Source organism: Episyrphus balteatus, chromosome 4 (genome assembly GCF_945859705.1).
Source record: "Episyrphus balteatus chromosome 4, idEpiBalt1.1, whole genome shotgun sequence".
Classification (NCBI taxonomy): domain Eukaryota; kingdom Metazoa; phylum Arthropoda; class Insecta; order Diptera; family Syrphidae; genus Episyrphus; species Episyrphus balteatus.
In genome coordinates, this window is record NC_079137.1 from 80,115,061 (window position 1) to 80,123,200 (window position 8,140).

Sequence of the window (8,140 nt, forward strand, 5' to 3'; positions counted from 1 at the left end):
CGCTCGTTTCGTTTTACGTAATAGACCCCCAGAAATTTCGTTCGTAATGAATGACAGTTAGTGTGAAATTTTTTAATACGAACGGATTGTGTGATTATTTTTTCTTGTTCGTAGATTATTTCAATTCGTGATTAGGCCGGCCCAGCCGGTTAATTCATAAAACTCCATATGGCATAAAGGTGCTTTTAGGGGGGATAGTGTGGAAACTGTGTGGGACTAGTATCAGAAACATTGGGCCCTATCAAGATTCACGAATTCCATTCGAATCGGAAATTTTTCGGGAATCGTAGCAAATTTTCGATACGAATGCAATCCGTGATAAGGCCCCTTGCGTTTTTTTGCTTTTAATATATTGTTTTTTTGCTTTTAATATATTGTTATATCGAAATGCAATAATTGCAAGGAGTTACACCACTTTAATTTTATGAGTAATCAATTTACATTTAAGGTTTTGAGTGAACAACAACAACTTGTGTGTGTTACTACTAACTTCATAGACTGCGGGGTTATAGCTATTTTACGAGGACCAACCCGATAGTGATTTATTCAAAACCAATTGCATTTTGGAGAGATTCTGTCGTAATCTAGATTATTATGAATTAGACTATGGAAACTAAAATCGAATAAATTTTTGCTCAAAATCTAGATTTTAATTCGTTGTGAAAAGGGCATAATAAATTGTTACAATTTTGAAATTCCTTATAATTTTTGGAACAATCCTAATTGAAAGGTTAGAAGCAGCTTCCGGGTAATATAATGCTCCTTTATTGTGCGCGGTTTTGTAGGCAAGCTAAACTTTAGTAAGTGATCTCTCATGTGTAGATTTTGTAGCATCACCAGTCTCATTTGATGCAGAAGCTGCCTTTTTGTGTGTTGGTTTGTATCTTAAAATTGTTGCTGAGGACGTATTTGTAAGGGTAAGTTGGAAAACAGATGCACAATATTTTGTGAAAAAAACATTGCAAACTCATTTGCTAAACACAATTTTGAGATTGAGAGATTTGATAACTGAAACTCGAAGCCATTCATTTAAATACGGTAATTCTACTGATTGATCTAAATAATAAAACTTAATATATTCACTAAACTTTTTTTCATATAAAACTAGTTCCAAATAAAACTAGTTTTATAGTTTGGAATTAATATGGCTGATATGGTATCCGTTTCAATCGATATTGGACAATTTTCTAATAATGCATCCGTTCTGATTGACGTTTCGGACAAATCTTTCTAAAATAATATAATACGTTCACAAACGCATTCTTAAGTAATCACTTTCTACTTTTGTACAAAAACTATCACATTTTTTTATTTATTTTTTTTTTTCTAAAAATTGTCAGCTTGATTTATGGTTTTCAAAAAAAACGAAAAAGTTTCAGCAGTGGCTCAAACGTCCAAATAAGGTCTAGTAGAACTGGCAAAAACTACATAAAAAGCTAACATTTATTTGAATACATAAAATATCTCTGTAGTTTTCTATTTGGCATTAATTTATGTACTTTCGAAAAGATTTAAAACGTACTAAGCGAATGCACTACTCAAAACAGAAAAGCCTCTGATCCACTTAGTACCTTAATATATGTTTTTTGGCCTGAACTTTTTTTTATGGTACATAGGTAAAATATTTATTTAATAAATTTAAAAAAAAATTTCCCCACAACCATTCTGTTACAAAATATCGAAATGGGTTACTGTGGCGTATACGTAACCTTTTTTATACTGAAATTTCGTACTTTTAATACAGAAAATTCTTCTCTTGGTTTTGCAAATCCAATTCAAAGTTACGTTCAGCTACATATTATGTATGTATGTATGTATGTATTTTGTTAAATCCTAACAAAAAATTCTCGCATGATGAAAATGTTAATTGCAGTTAAAGCCAAAGGCATATTGAACTTTATATGAAGCACAGAAGGTAGGGTAAGCGGAGATACATTTGAAACCGGGGCACATTTGACTTTGCGTTTTTCGGTATGATCGTGCCCTTAATTAACAATAGTTTGGATGAAGAAAGAAGCTTAGTTTGATTTAAAGAAATTTTGAGAAATTTCGCAGTCTTTCATTAACTTTTCGCGAAGTACCACGTGTTTTCGTGTTTTCTGTATTTCTGATCTAATTTTTGACCACCGGTATGTAAGCGATTTCTGAACCTAATAAAACAGTTTTTTTTTATGGTGAATCAATATTTTGATAGCACTAAGCTTAAAATTAAGTAAATTAAAACCAGCTTTGTAAAAAAATAGTATTAGTTATTGAAAAAAAAAGAAAAACAGTTCTGTGGCTCCTTCGGTTCACCTTTGACTTTTGCAATGTGGGCACAGTTTTAAGTTGATTTTGGGGAATTATATATTAAATAAATTATTTTAAAATAAATCGATATCGATTAATTTTGATTAAGATTTAAATGGAGAGTTTTTTTGAAATATTTTATGGTTTTTTGTTTTTTCTTCTTCTTTTTAGAAAATAATTTTTTTGATTTTTTTTTCGTTATATTGTTTAGTAGATTGTTTAAAACCAAAAATTAATTTTTTTTTTCTAATTAAACAATAGACAAGCAAGATTCGCTGATAGTTTTAAAAATATAATGCACACGATGTGGGGTTTAATCCACCATTGTCAAATGTACCCCTTTTAAAGTCAAATGTGGCACTTTTGACAAAATGACTTTTTTTAGAAAACATTCTTTTTTAAATGTTGTAATATGGTAAAACAAAAAAAATTACTGTTAGTATAATCTTGAATAGTCAATAAATCAAATACAAAACATTGGAAAAAATTAACAGTTTTCGAAAATACAGACCTTTAAAACCCTCTACTGCATACGAAGCCAAATATGGTTTTGTCTGTTTGTATGCACTTTTCTCTTCTCTGTCACAAAAAAATGGTAAAGATTAAATACAATCCTCTTCTTTGTGTTTCTGAGAACCCATAGAGATAGTTTTTTCGTGTGTCCGACACAAAATAAAGGTGTATTTTATGATCACAGGTGAGTCGATCAGTCGTGTGCATTGAAATCGAAAGTGTAGAATATATTCATACTTTAAGTGTTAATTACTGCGTTTGTTTGGTAAGAAAAGTGGAATTAAAAATTTATTTTTGATCGATTGTCTTATTATGTATGCTATGAACCAATTTTTATTGAAAAAAAAAATTATTGGCCTGGTCTTGAGAGGGAAAAAAGTACGGAAGCCATATTTGGCTTCGTATGCATTAAGGGGTTTTAAATCTACACAATTTGTTAAATTTTTTTGTTGAAAAATTTTGTTCCTTTACATTTTTATTTTGCTTGGAAGCTATGTTTTACTTCAGAAATGGAGCCCCTTCACTTTTAGAGATATTTTTTTTATGTTAACCCCATTTCCAGGGGCGTAACCACAAAAAATTAAGGGGGAGGGAGGCTCACCTATAATATTTTTCAATCATTTTATAACTTTTAAGTTTTTTTTAAGATCTAGGAGTGGGTGAAAATGTTGGAGCAAGACTTACTTTGACAGTGGAAAGAATGTGAATCAGAAAAAATATATATATGGCTTAAAATAAGCCAAATTTGAATTAATTCTCAACCTTTTATAATGCAATGTATTTATTTTACTTTATTTTGTTTTTAAATGATAAATATTTATCTCCTGATATTTTTAATTTTATTCTTTACATAATCTGAATAAATAGAATTAGTAAAAATTGTTAACCCTTAATACATACGAAGCCAAATTTGGCTTATAAACAAATTTTTTAAACCAACCAAAAGAACCCATGTAAAGCATTTTTTAATTTTTTCGTCCGCTAATATCAATTCATGCAGTAGAGGGTTAAAAACTAAGTGTCAAATGTACCCCCATCTCCCCTACAATAGACGCCTTTTTTGTTTTGTTTTTTAGATTTTAAAATCTTTCACTAAAATTAAAATTGATTTTTTAACAGTACTTTGGAAAAAAAATATTTTTAAATAAAAACGTCAAGTTAAAATAAATAAATAAAACAATTCATGCCTTGGGACCTTACTACAGAGTTTGAATTCTAATAAAAATGTGCAGAACTGAAATGACTAAAATGCAAATTGCAAATTTTGTGATAGAAAAAGTTAATCAAATTTTATGACCTGCATCAGGTTTAATAAAATTGCAAAATTAGGCGCTATTTCGATACCGCCTTAAGATGGTTAGAAACTAACGAATATAGCTTATTTTGAATTCAAAAGATAATCAAACTATCTATTTTGTTATGTTAATTTCATCATAATCATTGCATAAATCTTAACGAGTTATCAAAACCTTCCAAAAAAATTTCAAACACCTAGCAGGTATCTAATTTATTTTTTATAGTCTTTGCTGGTCAATGACCCCAGAACTGTCCAGGGCAACCATGATCGCCAAACCACTTTCACTTTCGTGCCATTGGCAAGCGTTAGATTAAAGAAGGTTGTCAAAAAGGTACGTAAAACACACGGGGAGAGAATCTATTTTTAGGGGGAACTCGTTTACTCGCACTCTGTTTACTTAAGTGGCCAATGAGCTCGTTCGTACAAAGGCGGGCTATCACACGCAGTCGGTCAGTAGTGCGAAGGTAAAAATAATTGTCACAAAATGAAAAAAAGATGCTCATATCCAACTGGCATACAAATGAGGTTTGGCCCACCTGAAGTTCATTGATCTTTGTCATTTCTTTCTTCATAAAATATTGCTATTACAGTTTTGATAATGATGATGAAAAAATATTTCAACGATCTTTTGACGGCTCGTTTTTGTTTTCTCTTTTGGTAAGTAAATTCCGTGGGTTTTTTTTTATATTTATTTTTATGATTGATCAGTGCGTTTACAAAAAGTAATTTACATCTTTTTTTTTTTCTTTTGTTAAACTTATTGTGGACTTGGGACTTTAAAAGTCTTTTATCTTTTTAAGTTTCTACAAATGTATTTTGGCAATTTAAAGAAAGCACATATTAACAAATAAGATTGGAATATGTGATTGACAAAGGAGCTGGAGCTGCAAAATAAAGACTACAAGTAAGTTATTATGAGGAACATGACCACAAGGAAAAACTTTTTGTAAAAAGTTGGAAATTTTATATGTGTATGTGCACATTTAAAATAAATCCACTTAATTTAAGCGGGAAAACATCTTATAGTTAAGTCAAATTAGATTTATACCTCGGAATCCATGGAAAGTCGATGAATCTGTAAAACTAGTATAGGGCTGAATTATTAAAAGTTCAAATAAGAAAGTTAAAAACAAAAAATTCACCGCTGTCGATTACAACAATATTTAAGGACCGTTTGCTGTCATTCCGTATGCAAGCGTTCAATCGGAATTGATGTCTCATTTTAGATTCTGCTCAAACTTTGTAGGGATGTTCTCTAGGACTGTAAGGAAGTGAATCTATAATGATTTAATTTTAAGTTGCGTGGTTTCCCCGCTACCCGTATTCGAACTTTTGGAAAACGTCATTTTCATGTTTCATAGTTTGGCGTCTATTATTATTTGGCCTTTTAATAATGCAGCCCTCTACTAGTTTTACAGATTCATCGACTTTCCCTGGATTCCGAGATTTTACCGATTTTATGCTCATAGACCAGTGGCGATGCCTTCAAAAACATTAAAAAGTACAAAAAAATCATAGTAGGATGAAACCCATTGGAAAAGGAGGGGAATATGATAAGAATGAAAGGAAAAATAAATTACGGGCGAGCCGAGTTCGGGAAGTGGGTGGGTTGAGTTTTTAATGGTAAATGGTATATCTCGATTTCCGGCAAAACTACAAATCCTATAGAAAAAAGTTATATGGCAAAGTTGTAGGTAATAAAAAGATCTACAACTTTTGTATCAACAATTTTTTCACATAACCTTTAAAATTTATGTGAAAAAATCAAAAAACCGAGTTTTTGGTTTTTTATTTCCATCTTTTTCAAAAACAAAAATTTTTCTACGAAATTTGGTGAAAACTTACCTTATTATGTCCCAAATACACTGTAATTTATTTGATTTAAAATATTAATTTGTTCACCTTATTTTGACTTAATACCAAAAAAAAAACACCCTTATTTTCAATCGAAAATTCACGTGTCAAAATATCAGCTTTTTTCAAAAAGTCGGTGAGCATGACTTTCGTTAAAATGTCTATTTTCTGATGGTGTAAAAAAAATTTTACATTAGTATACTATAGAACATGTTCTAGTAAAATTCAAAAAATGAAAAAAGCTTGAATTCAAAAAAAAAAATTTTTATCATTGTTTACAATTTTGGCCTATTTATTCAAATTTACACTTTAATTACTCAAAAAAACGTAAGATTTCATGTAACATTATTAAAAAAAAACAGCTGTTTTGTAGAAAGAAATATAGGCAGTCTGTTTTTTTTCAAAATTATAATTAATTTGGTGTACCTAATGGTATGGACAAAAAAACACTTTTTTTTCACGAAAAGTACTCTTTTTGAGAATTTTGTTTGCACCATATTTTCTTTGTATAAAATTTTGAAAACCCTTCATCACAGCAACTAATGTTTGTGTTAACATTAAAGAATGGGTTTTCTTTTTGGCTTCAAAAAAGATAAAGTACAATATTGAAGGTGTAGGCGTGGTTTTGTTTTATAATTTGTTTCCTATCTTAAGCCATATTTTGTACTTTTTTTTTTAAATCCAAAGAGAAAACACTTTTTTTATATTCGTCATATGGAAAGAATGTACCGTTGATTTTGGTCCTAAAAAAAATTTCAATTTCCCCTTTAGCGAATCAGAAAAAAATACGAAGTTTTAAGTAATTCACTTCTTTGCTTTAGGCTGGAACTCGAAATAAATACCGATAGACACACAAGCAAAATTTTGAAACACACTTTCTTGCATTCTCTATCATCGAAATGTCATGGAATTATATAGTATCTACCGATGTATGTACTTACATATTATATCGCATGTAAAAATAATATTACTTTCTCAAGGACTAAAAAACAAAAAATAAAATAACAACCTTAAGAATAATGCTCACACAGAAAAAAAATATATTTCCTGCAACTTTGTAAAAACAACATTTTCGGTTAAAGTAGGTAATTGTTTCGGAGATAAAGACAAATGTTTTTTTTTTTTTTTTAATTGTATATTTCGGGGGGAGGCGTCCGAAAACCAGGACTTTTCTTACACACTTCTCTCATGCTTAGAAAAAAAAAAGCTTTGATGGTCACTGTGGTGTATGCGTAACTTTTTTTTGCTTAAAAATCAATAAAACTATACAATTGTTTGTGGATCATTTTAGGATGCTAAAAGTATGGTTGAATGCGTAATAAAAAGTGGTATTTAACCTATGTCAAAGCAGTTGCCACAGTGGAATCTTAAGAAGCTCCAAAATAACTAACTTATATCAATAAATAAAGTCATTTGGGTGCTATGTACGTTTTATCTATGTATGTATACCTTAATTAAAGTCCTTAATTTAGTATTGAATGTTTAATTTTGTTTTAACTAATTTCAAAACCTATTTTACCTATTTAATTTTTAATTTGTATTATTTAATAAAAAAAGCCACCGTGGAAATGACAAGTACGATAAATTGAAATATCATATTTTAGAAAGAAGCAACGGGTGTGATATATAGAAATTACCCCCTTTCTGAAACGGCAAGGTTCTATTAGACCAAAATCAGGATTACATAATGATATATGCTTGTTTGACTTTATCACTTTTTACTGTTAAACTAATATTTATCAAAAAAAATTCTAAAAAAAATGCGAACTTTTGAAAACATGTGCTACAATACCTCACCCCAATCCGTTCTACCATCATATTTAAGTTAAGCTTCCCAAAAATTTCTCTTCATTATAACCTGCACCTACCTAAAATTTGGCTCAACACTTCTTGTTGTTGACTCACCACATTCACCCAAAGACTTTGACCATACACCTGCGAGCCATGGTATTCGTCATACTTTTTTTTGTTTGACCAAATATGTAACACTTTTTGGTCAGTCGTCAGTGTGTCAGTGTAATTATTTGTTTGTGTGTGTATTCAACACACACCCTACTTACACATTAACTTAATTTTTCGTGGTTCCCTTTTATTTCTGCAAGCAAAGCAAACAAAATCAAAATTTTTTTGTTCGCTTATAAAAGGGTCCCGCTAACACAATTAGCAGCTTACAACCTCAGTTGCTTT